Source organism: Sus scrofa, chromosome 2 (assembly GCF_000003025.6).
Source record: "Sus scrofa isolate TJ Tabasco breed Duroc chromosome 2, Sscrofa11.1, whole genome shotgun sequence".
Lineage (NCBI taxonomy): Eukaryota > Metazoa > Chordata > Mammalia > Artiodactyla > Suidae > Sus > Sus scrofa.
In genome coordinates, this window is record NC_010444.4 from 129387093 (window position 1) to 129404839 (window position 17747).

Here is a 17747-nt window from a genome sequence, read left to right on the forward strand (position 1 = left end):
AACCTGACTAGTATCCATAAGGATGCAGATTTGATCCCTGGTCTCACTCAGCAGATTAAGGATCTGGTGTTGCCATGAGCTGTGGTGTGGGTCACAGACGTGGCTTGGATCTGGCATTGCTGTGGCTGTGGTGTAGACCGGCAGCTGCAGCTCTGATTCGACCCCTAGCCTGGGAACTTCCATATGCCACAAGTGCAATCCAAAAAAATAAAAATAAAAATAAGTTACTGTTTGAGATATATAAGTGAGATAGATGATAAATTTCATATGCCTATATTATATCAACAATCCAGGAGTTCCAGTCATGGCTTAGTGGTTAACGAATCCGACAAGAAACCATGAGGCTGCAGGTTCGATCCCTGGCCTCGCTCAGTGGGTTAAGGATCCGGCGTTGCCGTGAGCTGTGGTGTAGGTTGAAGACGAGGCTCAGATCCTGCGTTGCTGTGGCCCTGGTGTAGGCCGGTGGCTACAGCTCTGATAAGACCCCTAGCCTGAGAATCACCATATGCCTTGGGTGCAGCCCTAGACAATTAACAAGAGAGAATGGAAATAGCACTTAAAAGAAAAGATGCTTAACCCACCTTGATAAGAGAAGTGTGAGTTAAAACTACACTGAGATGCTATTTCTTACAAACCAAATTGACAAAAACCATTCTGCTTGACAGTTTAGAGAACTGTTTGCAAGACTCTATGGAAATAAGCACTCTCATACACTGCTGGTCAAGGAGGCAAAATAATACAACCCCTATGGAAGGGACTTTAGCAATATCTGAAATACTTTAACTTACGAGTGTGGCTCGTGCTATTCCTACTGAACAGTGCTGCTCTAGGTCTAGTTACCAGTTTATAAAAAAATTTAGAGATGAGAGGACATACTGAAGACACTCAAGGATTCAACCAGCCAGATGCAGGATGAAGAAAATTCTAACAGACAAATGGTTCATATTCCGCAATAGCTGGCATAAACAGGGGAACTGAACTCAAACTGATTCCTGAAGGATTCTAAGGAATTATAATCAATGCCTAGGTGTGCTAATGCCATCAGGGTTATTTTTTAAGTCTTTATGTGCTGGAGAGACTTACTGAATTATTTATACTTCAAATATGCAGTCTAAGATCTGCTTTAATCCCCTGAAAAATAAAGTATGGAGAAACAGATAAATTCAGAATAGCCAAGGGTTAACCATTCTCGAAACTGGCTGATGGATAAACAGGGATTTGTTATACTATTTTTGCTACTTCTGTCTATGTTTGAAATTTTTCATAATTCAAAATGTCTTAAAAAGGAATTAGCTAAGATATACCATTATTATCTGGAGAGGGCCGTGTCTTTGATGCTAAAAGAACAGAAAAACTGAGCATCAGCCCCAGGACTATAGAAAGACCCAGAAGACAGTTCTCGATAAAACCACAGGGTTCAGTAATTTCTAGGATGATTACAGTCTGAAAAAAGGGGATAGACAGAAATGCCAGACTGCAACATTCTGGAAGAAGTTGTGAAGAATGGCATGGCAAAAATATATAGAGACAATTCTTACAAGGTTTTCAGGCCACCAAAGGAAAAGAGAAATTTCATTTAGAATAAAATTAAGGGTCACAAAGATAGGTAAATAATTAAGTACCATGGTAAATAAACATCACTAAGTCAATCAAGTATTTCCGAAAGTCACTAAGTCTTCGAAGATATGGAAAGGGCTCTAGTTTAGGCATCAGAACATCTAAACTCAAATTTCAAACATTAACTGTGACAGCATATCCACTGGTGAGAAGGGGAAAAAAGCAAGTTTTGAGGATGTTAAACTGTCAGAATGTGGTTTGGGTCATCCTTTTCACAAGGTACCTAAAAAGTAGAGAGGATGTGGGACCTACATGAGTGAAATGCCACATGTTATCCAACCCGTGGGCTTGGGACAAAATCACCTCTGTGTCGTCAGTGAGCAGAGAGCTGGAGGGATCCCTCAGTCCAGAAACAGAAGCATGTAACAAGGCACAAACTGGAGCGCGAGTCTGCCTCTGGTTAGTGCAAGGAAGCAATTCATTACAGTCCGGCTATGGGGAAAGCTGGCATTCTTAGCCCACACGTCCCCTACCATGAACTCTCTCCAGATGTTAGCTGGAACTGCTGAGCACCATCAAAAAGTTAAGCAAGCCTGAAGCGTCTAGTGAATAAGCTTGAGGCAAGTTTAAGGGAAAAGGTCAAGCACCAGGACAGGAATTTCAGGCGCCCACAGCTCTAAACTGTAAGCTCTTCCATCTGACTCCAAATACCTCGAAAACAGAAAATATGTCTTCAATTAATTTATTCAACAAATATTTACTGAGACCCTAATATGCACCAGGCTCCACGCTATGAGTTAGAGATGCGTGAATGCCATTCACGAAAAGAGTGCTAACACTCAGAACAGTACAAACACAGTTCTGAACACAAGAGTTCTTTCCTTACAGGTAAGGGAAAGAATCTTTATGAGGAAAACATCAAAGTGTCTCTGTGACCCAAAGCAGCGGATCTATTCACCCACACCTTGGGAGAAAACGAAGAAGCAATTTCTCGTAGAAAGCAATTTACGAACAAAGCAATTTCCACCTGTAAAGTAATACACAGGAAATAATAATTAAACACAGCACGTCCATCCCAAAAATTTGGATGTGATGATTGTTGTACACCTATAAATGTAATAAAATTCATTAATAAAAAATAATAACATAATAATAATTAAATATAAAACAGAGACCGGTGGGCATGGAGAAATACAAAGGAAAACAAACGTATAGAAGAGATTTTACTTTATCCAAACTTTCCGTTATGAGAAAACAACCACTGGTCCTGGCAAGAGACTCTGGATAAGATTTAGAAAAACGGTAGTTAAAACACAGATCCGCTTCAGGCTAGAAGACTGCCAAATCGCATCTGCAACTAGACAGAGTCGAGTATAGATGAGAAAATTACAAATGTACTCAATTATATGCTCTTATAAATGCTAGGATGCTTTCTCTTGTCTTTCAGGGAAATAATTTTTTTAAACAACTTAATTTTGGTTGAATCGGGCAGGTATAAATTGTTCTGACCTTGGTCAAAATGACAAGGGGACATAGGATGGGATCCTTACCTCTTCTTTAAAGTAAGACCCTGGAATTGGATTCATTCAGAATCTGGTAATAGTAGCAAAGCCTAAATAGACAGAGGACATAAATCAAAGGGGAATAAAGGAGGACTTTGCTGCCAACGTATACGATTTTCTTTGAAATTCACCATATGATTATCTAGAGTAAGAAAATCCTTACTCTACTGTTCCTTGATCTCTTTATTCACTCTGCAGGGCAGCTCACCACGCAGCTACATAAATGCTGCACAGTGCACCCAAGTATGCCTATAGATTTCACCTTGATTGGTTTGACAGGCAATACCCCTATTTGACAGAAGAGGGCGGTGTGGAGCTTTTGGCGTGACTAAGGTCTGCCCTTGTTAAGGCTCCAGGTAACAATTCTGAATGTACACATACACTTATGTGTTCACTCCACAAAAAGTATAAAATCATAAAGATGTGTGGCATTTAAAGGACAGAAATCTGGGGAGCACCCACGTCAAAAAAAAAAAAGAAGAAAAGGAAAATAAAGTTTGAAAGGACTACAAATTTGGGGGCAGGAGAATGAACAAATCAGGTCCAAAAGACAAATTCTGTCTCAATTAACCACATGCTCATTTGCTTCTTTCCTGGACTTACCAGGACAATGCTATCTGTCCATCTTTTGTTTATTTCACTTCATGAGCTCCTTGTCATCTAATTAATGCTTTTAAAAGAAACAGGAAATTTCTTCAATTCATTTTAAAAATATATTCTGACTTGTTAATCTCTTCTTTAACTAGAAGATTTCTATAGCTTATATTACAAGAAATGACAAGGGCAATTATCATTAAAAACTGAGCAGAACAAAGCTATGGTAATGAGGAGTGCTGAAGTTCATTCACCAAGACGCTAGGTGATAAAAGGATAAAATGAATCCACCTCTCTCTTTCTGATAACAAAGCAATTACAACTTGTAAAGTGATACAGAGAAAATAATAATTTAATAGAAAACTGAGAGAATGGTGGGCACAGGGAAATACAAAGGAAAACAACTCCGCACAAAAGATAATTCACTTTATCAAAACTTCCCATTATGAGTAGAAAACGACTTGCCAAAAATGTCAGGATGCACAGCAATATTTTTCCCAGGAAAAATAATTTTCTCTTATTACTATTCAGAGGTTGCTAGCAGAATGATATAATGAAAAAAGTTCAGCCTGTCTTTGAAAGTAATAAAGCAGTGAAGTACAAGGAGAGGTAAAGCAAGGATAATACAATACACACACACACTTAAACACAGAGACATACATACACATACTCAACACTGCCCCCTAGAGGGGGAGGGAGGGGGACAGGACGGCTTCGCCCTAGGCTTTGGGCTGCCGCCTTGCATGCCAGACCCAGTTCCTTTTGTCTGCCCCACTCTTAGCTCTGGTTCACTGCCCCAAACTGACAGCGCAGTGGGGTGGGGACTGTGTAGAGCTTGACAACCCTTAATAAAGAAGGAACTTTGAAAAATGAAAAAAACACAGGAGTTCCCCTTGGGGCGCAGCAGAAACGAATACAACTAGTATCCATGAGGATGCAGGTTCCATCCCCAGCCTCGTTTACTGGGTGGGGGATCCAGCATTGGCACGAGCTGTGGTGTAGGTCACAGACGTGGCTTGGATCCCGCACTGCTGTGGCTGTGGCATAAACAGCAGCTCTATCTCCCATTTCACCCCTAGCCTGGGACCTTCCATACGCCATGGGTGCAGCCCTTAAAAAGCAAAATAATAATAATACAACTACAGACATACTCAGGCTTAAGGAAGCATTCTAAGGAGAATAATTAGGGATGGGAGTTCCTGCTGTGGTGGGACTGGCACATCTTGGGAGCGCTGGGATGCAGGTTGGATCTCTGGCCCAGCACAGGGGGTTAAGGATTCTGCCTTGCCCGCAGTTGTGGCTTAGATAGCAACTGTGGCTTGGATCTGATCCCTGGCCCCGGGAACTCTGTATGCCAGGTGGTGACCAAAAAAAAAAAAAAAGAAAGAAAGAATCAGGGACAAAAAACCCATAGGATTCAACATTCTGAACAAGCAACTGACACCTGAAAAACACATGGAAGGGCAGCCGTCATGACCTTCAAAGACGTTTGGGAGTACTCCAGCTCCCAGGACCCTATCAGAGGTTCCAACGCAATGCCAGATCCACCTAGGCTGGCAGGAAGCACATCTGTGGACCAACACCATTTCAAGAACTGCTGGTTGAAATGTGTTAATCATGGAACTTAAGCATAAAACTGACAACCAAAGCATTTAAGCTTCTGTTGGTCGCCCTGAAACTTACTCCTGGTGTCTTAAATCACTTCCATTGTTTCATCTTCAAATTGGGAATAGCACCACTTACCTGTCAGGGATGCGGCAAAGATCAGGTAATGATTATAAAGAGCTCTGGCGCTACGCATTAAATATTACAAGATACAACCCAAGCGAGAATCTGGTCTACACAGCTGACGTGGGCTCCATACTGCTCCTGCCACAAATCACGGCATTCTCCCAGATGCTACTGATTGCAAAAGAAAAAATAAGTAGAAATCGAGCTCTACTTCCCATATTTAAGGAAAATAGTTCCTTCCCACTAAAGCTGTGATGATGGTGCCAAGAGTGGATACAAAGAGTGTACATCCTTTAGGAAAAATAACAAAGGCTGAAAGCTGAAGTTAGTGTTCCTTTGTTCCTTACATACAAACCATATCCACCTCTCTCTCCCCACCTTCCCTCCACCCCATCCCCCCATATACTCCCTTTCTCATTCTGGCTTTTATGTGCTCTCTGATATACACACTTCTTTTGCTTTGGGGTTTTGGGTTCTGTTTTGGCCATGGCATGTGAAAGTTCCTGGGCCAGGGATCAAACCCGTGTTACAGCATCGACAACCTGCTGCAAAGACAACGCTGGATCCTTAACCTGCTGCACCACAAGAGAACTCCTGTACACAACTCTTCTTAACTGTATCTTCTCAACTGTGATATTAAAGCAAATAAATTAAATATCACATTTATGTATATAGGATATAGCACTTTCAGCCCTTCCCAACGTCTCCACAATCTGTGAATGGCCAGTCACAGGGAGCAACTGTAAACCTACAGATTTTGAATATGTGATCCTTTAGTTCAGCCCTTTATGAGTTGACTGAATCCCCTCTGCCACATGTCCAAAGGCTTCCAGGGATGATAAGCTCACTCCACTCACAGACTGTTACATTTACAAGGTTCTAATTATTTGAAAGTTATTCTGGGATATTGCTCTAAAATCTGCTTCCCAACAGTTGTCACCCTGTTTTTGTTCTGCACTTTGGAGCCATACAAATACCTAATCCTTTGCCTTCATTTCAGCTCTTTAAATCTCTTATCACAATTATCTGCCTCATCAAAACTCTACACAGAATGGTTAAGAATACTCCAAAGTTTTGCTGCTACCAGCATCAAAAAGACTTACTTGAGGTGTTCTGGTTGTGGCTCCGTGGTAATGAACCTGACTAGTATCCATCAGGATGCAGGTTCAATACCTGGCCTCGCTCAGTCGGTTAAGGATCCGGCGTTGCCATGAACTGTGGTGTAAGCCAGCAGTTGCAGCTCTGATTCAACCCCTAGCCTGGGAATTTCTATATGCCTCGAGTGCAGCCCTAAAAAGACAAAAAGAAAGTGAAAAAAGAAAAACTTTATTGAGCTTTTTAAAGGATGGCCAAGCTTGGACAGCCTCAAGGACATTTTTAAAGGAATCAGATCTTATTTCAACATTACAGGATTTATTAGTATGTGCTTCTTTATCAGGGTACAGTCAGATCACTGAGGATAAAAGAAGTGGGCAGAAGTTTCCAGGTGAGTCACACAGAGGCAGAGACACACATGCACCTGTCAGAAAACAAGCATGCACGTTTGCCTGGCTTGAGCAGACAGCCTGCACTGCAGGGCACTGCGCATAATTAGGGTAAGTATCCAGGAAAATGGCTGAAGCTCAAGAATGTTCTGAAACTGGTGAAAAGAGAAATAAGAGCTAAAAATATATAAACGCATTTGGTTTTCACTTACTTTCTAAGAAGGTTTTTGGATACCACAGAAGTCATTGTTTTGGCAAGTATTTAAAAAGTATTGATTAAGCACCTACTGTGTTCCAGGCACCCTTCTGCACACACGGAACTAACTCAGTGGTGAAGAAGACAGACAAAGTCTTTGACCAAATGAGGTCGCCCCAACTTTGAAAGCTGGAGTGCAATGAGTACTTCACCGTCATGGGCCATGGACACCAAGTTCTTAAGAAAAGAATCAACAACAAATCGCGGTTTAGAGACAGGAATCTCGCAATAACGAACAGGAAAGGTTGGGAAGGAATGGGCCTAAAGCAGAAAGCAGACTCAGGGAGATGCAGTCATCCAGACACTGGATTCCTGATGGCAGGAAGAGAGGATGTGATCTTTTTTAATATGAAACATAAATAACTGTACAATAGCCAACTATCGATAAGAAAAAGAATCAATGATTATTCCAAATACTTCTATCTAGAACACTGGTGAAGGAGCAGAGGCTCACAGAAGTTTGCCAGCGTGCTGAACTCAGATGTAAATGCGACTCCTCACATTAATTCTTCAGACCATTCATGCCCAGGTCAAGATTCAATTAAGAGGTCCCAGGAAGCTCCCGTGTGGTGCAGTGGGTTAAGGATCTCGGTGTTGCTGCAGCTGTAGCGCAGGCCACAACTGTGCTGCAGTTCCAATCCCTGGCCCAGGAACTTCCATGTGCCGCAGGTGTGGCCAAAAATCAAAAACAAAAAAAGATGTCCCCACATCTCCAATCTAGTATTTTCCTATATTGTTCTCAGGAAGAATGTACTCTAAGATGGACATGGATGGAGAGGAGATTAAGGGAGTATTTTTCTTTTCATACATGGATAGAGCATTTAATTTGTTCTTTTTAATGGCAAACCTGCTTACAGACAGAGAAATCAATGTACTAGTTCCACTATGAATAAAGCAAATATCATCTATATGTTCTCCGTAAAATCGAATGGGGCAGAGGCAAATCTAGATAATGTATACTATGTAGACATTTCACTCAGAGGTCCTTTTTCCTTCTTCTTGTCAAGAGTGTTGAAATAAACCCTATACTTTCAGCAGACAAATAATCATTCCAGGAGACAGAAAACACTCTTGACATTTTTACAATCACAGGTTATTAATATACTTCACCGGGGCTGAAAGCATGTAGAATATATTCATAAAGCAGACTGAATAAAGGTTAAGTGTATTTTGTGTTTTATTCTCCATCAAACGTAAACATCTGTTATACCAAACCCTAGAGCAGACCTGCGGCCTCTCTTAGAAATCTGTGATTCTCAGAGGAAGATAGGCACTTGGCAAGAGTTCCTCTCTTCCAGATAAATTCCCCATCAAGCAGATCCAGAAGGCAACACTAAAAGAAGACAACCAGCATAATCTATCTCCAGAGCAACATCTCTAAGCGTCACCCTGAAAGGTCAAGCCACACAATCACACATCAAAACCACAGCGGGGAGTTCCCGTCGTGGCGCTGTGGTTAATGAATCCGACTAGGAACCATGAGGTTGTGGGTTCGATCCCTGGTCTCACTCAGTGGGTTCAGGATCTGGCATTGCCGTGAGCTGTGGTGCAGGGTGCAGACATGGCTCAGATCTGGGGTTCCTGTGACTGCGGTGTAGGCCAGCCGTGACAGCTCCGATCCGACCCATAGCCTGGGAACCTCCATATGCCGTAGATGTGGCCCTAGAAAAACAAAAAACAAAACAAACAAACAAAAAAAAAACACCAACTCCCCAGAAATAAGTAATCGACAAGATCAATGCTGGTCCTTTCCATGAAGATGTCATTTTTTTTCCCGAGCAGCTATTCAAGAATGTGAAGAAGGAAAAGTGTGTGTCCTGCAAAATGCAGACACCTGCGCCATTCTTCTGAAAATACCTCCTTAGAAGTCTCAAGAAGTTGGGATGTCCAATTAAAATGAAACCAGAGATTGTTTACATCACTGAGCTTTCTAAAAATATGAACCATGACAGAGAAGTCGGGCCTTCCTACTAAAATATTTACAGACTAAAGAATTTGAAGGGAAGCTGCTCGTTTTTTCACAAGACCTTATTCGCTAATTGTCAAATTCTAAGTACACATGCACATACGTGTTTCTCAGCATAGCTGCGCCCTCATCCCATCCGCCAAGGACAGATTCACAAAACACATTTGTTTTCCAAAAAGATTCTGTCCTTTACAAAAGGATGCACCATAGGTTTCCTTTAAAACGCATACTCCCTGCTGTGTTTAAAATTAGTCAATTTACAAAAATGTGAATTAGACACAATTTTCCAGAAATACATTTGCTGCTCAAAACAAGGCACACCTACTGAACACTGCAGGGCTGCATATAGCCCCCAGGAAACACATACTTCAAACTCTTCGGTACAAGAAAACAGCCTTTCGAGTTAATAATCACTGGCTTATATTGTTAACTCAGCATAAAGCAAGACAACTTCTGAAATATGCAATTTTCATTCTGCGTGCGCTGGCTGCTTCCTGCCATTCACACCCATAATCTGCCTTTTTAATCTACCCTACAGTACAAAAAAAGAACACCTCCCCTGTACCCTAGACTGTTTTTCCGTTTCTGTAATAGGCCCTGCATGTGCAGCCATGCCCCCACCTCCTGCCAATCCCGCCTCAGGCCTCTTCACGCTGTTCCCTCCAGCCCCCACCCCCTCCGCAGCCGCCACTCATTTTCTTTTCATTTCTCAGCTCATTTCTTCACCGATGCCTTTGCATTGCGCCCAGACTAGATCCATTCTCTCTCACACTCTCTCACAGCCACCTGGTCTTCCCCTTCAGAGCACTCGTCCAGAGTTTGTATTTAAATAGCTGGGGAGTCCCATGGTGGCTCAGCGGAGTATGGACCCCGCTAGTACCCATGAGGACGCGGGTTCGATCCCTGGCCTCGCTCAGTGGGTTAAGGATTCAGTGTTGCCGTGAGCTGTGGTGTAGGTTGCAGACGTGGCTCAGATCTGGCGTGGCCATGGCTGTGGCTTAGGCTGCTGACGGTAGCACCAATTTGACCCCTAGCCTGGGAATTCTCATATGCCACAGGTGCAGCCCTAAAAAGCCAAATAAAACATAAATAAATAGCTGGGATTACCTGATAAATATCTGTCTTCCCTATTCCAGGCTTCCTGAGGCAGAGACTGTGTCTGTTTTGCTGATGATTTTATCCCCCTGCCGGGTGCCATGCATAGTAGATGGTGGGCTGAGAAAAACTCACTGAAGGAACAAACGGAGGCCAGCTCTCTCATCAATTTCCTTCACTAGTTTTAACCTTTATCAGTAAAACGTCACTAAAACACACATCCACACATGATCACCTTCTTTGAAGAGCTCTATCTTACTGTCTACACCCATTTCTTTCTGAACTCTTTTCAATCTCCTTGTACACCTACAGGAACCAGTCTCCCAAGGTTTGCCAATAACCTTCTCCTAATGAACAAATTCAGGGGCCGTTTCAAGCTTCATCCCCTTTAACTTCCCTTCAGTGGCTGTTGATGACCCGCCCACTTCCTTGCTTTCTTCCAACTTATCATTTTTGTGATTTCTTGTTTGTTTGTTTAGGGCCACACCTGCGGCACATGGAGGTTCCCAGGCGAGGGGTTGAGAGCTACAGCTGCAGGCTTACACCCCAGCCACAGCAACACAGGATCTGAGTGGCTTCTGCGACCTACACCACAGCTCACAGCAACACCAGATCCCTGACCCACTGAGCGAGGCCAGGGATGGAAGCTGTATCCTTGTGGATACTAGTTGGATTCGTTTCCGCTGTGCCACAAGGGGAACTCCCACTGTCTTGATTCTCGTTCCGTCCCTTCTCCCTTGTGTGCCTTTCTTCAAGTTGATCACCTTCCTTTCCATTCCAGCCCTTCCATCCGACCTCCCTACCTCTAATAACACTGTCGTTCTCCTGGTACCCAGGTTTGAAAGCTGTCACTCCCAGCTGTTCCTTTCATCAGTGCCATAGGTTCTCTGGCATAGGTCCTCCAGCCAAAGTCTGTGCTCCCTGACCTCTGGGACTTGCTTCCTCACTCTAGTTTCTTCTAGGCACCACTACCTTTTTCAAACATAGCCCAACCACATCATTCCTCCCTCCCCACTGCCTCAAAAACCAAACACAAAGCCTCAGCTTTACCCACAAGGACATCAGGACACGGACCTCTGAAAAAAAGGGATGATTCCTAAACACATCTGGCAGTCCCCTACTTCTGTACCTGTGGTCACACGTGAGCCCACACCTACGTCCTCCCTATGCACGCCAGTCTAGCAAAGTTTTATCCATGTTTCCAAGCACATTGCAAATGTCTCCCCCAATGGAGTTCCCATCATGGCTCAGTGGTTAATGAACCCGACTACTATCCATGAGGACTCGGGTTCGATCCCTGGCAGTGGGTTAAGGATCCAGCCCTTCCATCCAACCTCCCTATCCAGAGGATCCGGTGTTGCCGTGAGCTGTGGGTGTAAGGTCACAGACGTGGCTTGGATCCTGAGTTGCTGTGGGATCTTTCACTCTTTGACCTCCTTTAAGCCTCTGCAATTTGCTTGGTATCCTAATTATTTGTGCTCCAGAGATAACGCCCTCTAAACCATGAAGTCTTTAGGAATGAGTGTACATTACCCCCTTGAAAAACATAAGCACACTGCCTTGAAACCCCAGATTATACTGGAAATCCCCCTAAGACGACCATATTTTCCCCAACGAAAGGATTCTCTAAATGAGCAGTTTCAAGAAATGATTTCATTAGGGCTCTTAATTATAAATTATTTGCGACAAATTTATTTAAATTGCCAATTGGCATAAATTGGATTTTTAGGGTATTTATTTTAGTGGCTTCCAAAAGCGTATGGCATTTTTGAGGGTGAAATGATAATTACTCATGCAAATAGATGAATGGGGTTCAGAACATACCACCCCAAAATGCGCCATTTTGGCCTACTGATTATCTTGATCTGAAGGTACTTAAGAAACAGCAGATGCAGGAAGGGCTCGCCAACCTCTCCCTTTCTGCTTTTTTATTCCGCCCTGCCCGAGGGCCTGTGAACTGAGGTTTGGCACTTGCATTCAGCCTCCACATGGAGCAAAACACGAGCCACTGCAGCGGCTGACCGGCAACATTAGGAGTGAGGCACTCGGTGAGCTGGGAAAAGTGGAAGAACAGGCCTTCAGATCGTCAGATATATATATATATATATATATATATATATATTTTTTTTTTTTTTTGTCTTTTGTCTTTTTTTTGGTCTGTTGTTGTTGTTGTTTTTGTTGCTGTTGTTGCTATTTCTTGGGCTGCTCCCGCGGCATATGGAGGTTCCCAGGCTAGGGGTTGAATCGGAGCTGTAGCCACCGGCCTACGCCAGAGCCACAGCAACGCGGGATCCGAGCCGCGTCTGCAAACTACACCACAACTCACGGCAACGCCGGATCATTAACCCACTGAGCAGGGGCAGGGACCGAACCCGCAACCTCATGGTTCCTAGTCGGATTCATTAACCACTGCGCCACGACGGGAACTCCCAGATCGTCAGATATTTTTAGGCCATTTTATGTGCCCAGTTCCTCCATCTCCTCTTATCTAGAAAAACACTGAACTCCTTCACGGTGAAGTCTGCTCCTCGTGACCAGTAGTAACCTTCAGGAGATCAGCAACGAACTTTTGCAAACTGCGTGTACGAGGCATGCACCTCTGCCTCACCTTTATCATACCCGATTTTCCCTCTTTCCCTCCTTGGGTGGTATTTCAGCCCAGTCTGAAAACCACCCAAGTATTCACGGGCATCTGTGAGTGCAGTCACTGCCAAAGGTGAGAGCTGGTGAATCCTGCAGGCCTCGAAACCTCAGGATGCTGGCCCTGATAGCTGATGTGCATATCAAAAGAATGATTTCCGTGAGCCCAGGTCTCTTTGGTTCCTGCTCCCTGCCCTTTGTCGCAAAAAAGCCTATATATCCTAGCTCCTCCCACACCACTTGGGAGCAATTTCTCCTGGCTACCTGAGATGCTGTCTCCTGGGCTTAAGTCCTAATTTTACCCCAAATAAAACTTAACCCTCAACTTTCAGGTTGTGTATTTTTTCAGTCAATAGGCCCCAGCCAGGAACTAGACCCATGCCATAGTAGCAACCCCAGCTGCTGCAGTGACAACACTAGATCCTTAACTTGCTGTACCACAAGGGAACTCTACTCCCTTTCTATTTAAAAGCATCTCATTATAAAATAATAATAATAAAATTAAATTTAAAAATGGAGTTCCCGTCATGGGGCAGCAGAAACGAATCTGATGAGGAACCATGAAGTTGCGGGTTCAATCCCTGGCCTCGCTCAGTGGGTTAAGAATCCAGCCTTGCCATGAGCTGTAGTGTAGGTCGAAGACGCTGCTCGTATCTAGTGTGGCTGTGGCTGACAGCTGTGGCTCTGATTCAACCCCTAGCCTGGGAACCTCGATATGCCTCGGGTACAGCACTAAAAAAAATAAAATAAAATAAAAGTGTGCCATTAAATTTCCCGGGAGAAAGATTCCCTCCCAGTACCAGAAGGAGGAGAACATTCTTATGACCTAAAACTGAAAGTCAGTGCCAACAAACCTACAAAGATAACTCTTAACTTCCTGTGGTTTCCCCCATGTATTTCCAAGTCACTATCCCACAGTTTACTGCCCCCATCCCTTTGTCTTGTCATTTTTCCACAAATTTTTTCTGTTTCAAAAAACAAATATATAGGCTCTTGGTCCTACCTGCTTCTTCAAGTCTTCATTCTTCTTATGAGGCCTCTTGTGCTCGTATATGCTTTTCTCCTGATTGTCTTCTGTTTAATTCTCAGTCTCAGTCTCAGACACAGAGCCTAAGAGAGTAGAAGGAAGTTTTTCCTCCCTGACACAGGCTAGGAGGAGTTAAAGTTCTGAAAGTTGGCTATCATATACAGTGAAAACAAGTGCATTACATTTAAAAATATATATATATTTCCTAATTAATCAGCCAAAGCCCTAATGCTCTCACAAGCAGGAGCTTCTTTATCGCAACAGAGAGAGGCAGACTTTCGCAGAGCATCACGGGAGCCTTGCTTGTTACTGGAGAGCAACTACCCCGGGAGGGGCAAAGTTTTCTTGAGCCCGAAGCAGGTGAGCCCACTATTAACCAGCTCCTCCTCTTCTCTCATTTTCCTCCTCCACTTGCAGCACAAACAGGTAATGATGTGTTGTGAGTTATGCTAAAACCTCCCACGCAATCCCCGAGGGTCATTAGTTAGAACTGGTGGGTGAAAGCAATAAAGAACACGTGTTTAAATAACTTCTTTTACACATAAAGCGTTATGACTCAGGTCCATGATACCCAGGAGCAAGATTATGGAGTTGAAGCATGCCTTCTGTTCTGTTCTGTTTGCAAGGAAAGCTAAACCGGAATCTCCAAATTTACAAAACACTTGAAAACACCAACAAACTTAAAATGAAAAATATTATAAAAATGACAGAAAACGTGAAAGATCTAAAAACCGAGACTGGCTTATGGCAAAATTTAGCTCTAGGGATGTTTTGGTACCGTTTAAAACAGAGACTAGACATAAACTATCCAAAGGTAATGGGTTAGGTTACAGCCTATGAATACAATGAAATGTGCGTCAAGCATTAAAACTGCTACCAGAGGTATATTTCTTAACATAAAAATTGGTATTAAAAACAGGAGTCAAAGAGTTTAGTACGATCCAGAGTTTAGTATAATCCATTCTGTATTGTACATATATTAACACTCTATAAAACAATACATGAAAAATGTAATGGTGCTCGCTAGGTGGTATACATTACATATTTTATCTTCCCCTTTTTAGCCTATATAAATTTTCTATAATCTTCCTACCGTGAACATGTTCTTTCTAATGTTTTCTCTGTTAAAAGAATGGGACCAGCACTCTTTAAATAAAGGCGCAAAGTGAAGAAAGGGAAACAGGTATAGGAAAACAAAGATGAAAATTACCACTATAAGACTTTCCAAGTATTTCAAAGGGAAATGCAAGTATTTCAAAGGGAAAATTATCCCTATCGTTATGTCAATATTTTTGTAAAACTCCCGCATATCAGAATTTTTCGTAAGACATTTCAATGAGAAAGCAAAGAGCAAGGAGTCAAATAATGATGAAAGAATACAGTGGAAAGGAAAAAACAAGGAGGGTTATCTTTAGAAAGGAGAACAAAGAGCTCACAGTTACCAGATTAATACAATTCCCAAGAAAACATTTGCCCCAGAACCTGCTCTGCAAAGTCGTAGAAAAGGCTGTGTACACCCAAGAGAAACCAAAGGACCTCAAACATTCCTAAATACAAAACAAAATTCTGAAAAAATCCTTATTTTAAAGAAAATTTAAGCTTTAATTTCTGATTATTAGACGACTTCCGTACCCAAGTTGTCACACTTAATAAATGGGAGCAGGTTTTGTGATCAACTTTCTTGTGATACTTTTGCATTTAAATTAGGGACTGAGACACGCTCTAAGCATTTTCCTGAGCCTGCAGGATCTTGAAAAAGGGGCAATCAAGGCTCCACAGTTATTGTTAAAGGGTGACCAGCCTGGAACAATGACAATGCCTGGAGCCCTGCATCTGATGTTATTTGCCTTGCTGAGATGACCTGGGTTGCCTGAAGCCAGAATTTAGTTCTTTAATGGTGTCAATTCCCCTACAATGAGGGGCAATGCTGTTGCTAACTCAGGTGTTGCCTAATCTAGTATCTTCTGTTCCTTTGATCATTTGTATACATGCTTTTCTCTTAGGAAAAAAAAAAAAATAGCCCCCTTTTATTGCTAAAAGAGCATAAACCAAGTAGTAATCTGCTCAGGCAAGAGAGGCAGGGTTGGGAAACAGATACTATTTTCCATTTTAGAGTCAGTCATCTGAACATCACTAGCTCTGTTCCTCACAAAATCAGCCAAGTATTTTGGGTGCTCAATGAAGCACATTGACTGTCGCTGCTCTCTCCCGATGGGACACTTTCACAGGGAGGCCACTGTCCCTCTCTGCGAGGCAATGACCCTGAGGTTAGACAACAGGGACATCCAAACCCTTCCCTACGCAGCCCTCAAGTGCTTTCTTCTCCTTGGGCCAGGGCTTCTCACCTTCCATGGGCATTGTGATCACCTAAAAAGCTATTTAAAAATCAATCTGCCCAGGTCCAGATTCACTGCAGCAGACGCTGAGCTGACCTGGTGAGAAATTCCCTCTCCTCTGTCCGTGGAATAAGGCACCTTGAAGAGCTGTTGTGGTCTGGAGAGCCTCTCCAAGGTCAAGGACGGCCCAGACCACTGCTCATTTCTGAGGTTCTTTTCAGGTTTTTTTTCCTTAATACCCATGAACTCCTCTGAGGTTCTACATATACACAAAAAAGGAGAGAAATGTGAAAATGAGATTTCAAAAAAGATGAGATAGTTTTAAAACTTATACTTTGATAGACGAATACCTGTGAAAGATATATGCGTATGTGTACATATATATATTTCTACACATTGTCATAAGTATGTACTTGTGTATATTTATATACATGCATAACACATTTATGTAATTGTGCTATCCATATGAAAATTTTAGGATATATTAAAAAAATCCCTTCAAACTGCACTACGGGCAGTATGGCCTATTAATGGGTCAAACACTTCAAACCGTGCGATGGCAAACGAACTTATCTACCAAACAGCAACAGACTCGCAGACACGAGAACAGACTTGTGGTTGCCAAGGGGGAGGGGGGAGAGAATGGGATGGACTGGGAGTTTGGGGTGAGTGGATGTAAACTCTTTCATTTAGAAGAGATGGGTAATGCGATTCTACTATAATAGCACAGGCAGCTATAACCAATCTCTTGGGATGGTCAGTGATGGAAGATAATATAAGAAAGGGAATGTGTGTGTGGGTGTGTGGGGTGTGTGTGTATGATTGGGTCACTTCGCTGTACAGCAGAAATTGGCACAACACTGTAAATCCACTATAATTTTAAAAAATATATGAAAAAGAAAACTGCATGATGACTGCATTCTTCCATTCTTTCAGTGGGTCACTGTGCCTGTAAGTACAACCTCATTTGGCACTAACATCCAAAGTCGGAATCCGAGGTCCTATGAGTGAGAGTGAGAACTGGGCCAAACGTCTCCTGCTACCCCAAACCCCAACACAGGCCGCTGTTTAGAGATAATAAACTGAAAGCACTTTCACAGTAGCCACGACATAATAAATGCTGGCTGTAATTATCATTAGTTCCTATCCACGTCCCACAATGCTGTGAGCAAATATGTAAATGAAGTAACAGACAGTCAAAACTCCTGTGTTCAGACATCAAAGTCCCAAGGCGATCTCTCCGTCCACCAATTTCTAAAAACCATTACTTTGGGCCCACATTTTCCTCGTCTGCTAAGGACACCAGCCACGGTGGATTAACGGTCCACCTTCCTCCAGTTCGACCTCGTCTTAACTAATTAGACCCGCAACAACCCTACCTGCAAATAAGGTCACAGTCTGAGGTACTAAGGGTTAAGACCACAGGGTATCTTTTTCATGAGACAGAAGTTGACCTATCACAGGCCCTAGTCTCCCATTTATTTGCTTATTGATAAGAA

At 42.8% G+C, this 17747-nt stretch overlaps 1 long non-coding RNA gene across 1 annotated transcript in view; it reads right to left on the reverse strand.

Annotated features, from left to right (window-relative positions):
- Positions 1–17747, reverse strand: part of LOC102158243 — a 1168296-nt gene that overhangs the window by 1069040 nt on the left and 81509 nt on the right. The window contains exon 3 of the long non-coding RNA XR_002342080.1: positions 13889–13995. This is a non-coding gene — a long non-coding RNA (uncharacterized LOC102158243). The remainder of the gene's footprint in view (positions 1–13888; positions 13996–17747) is intronic.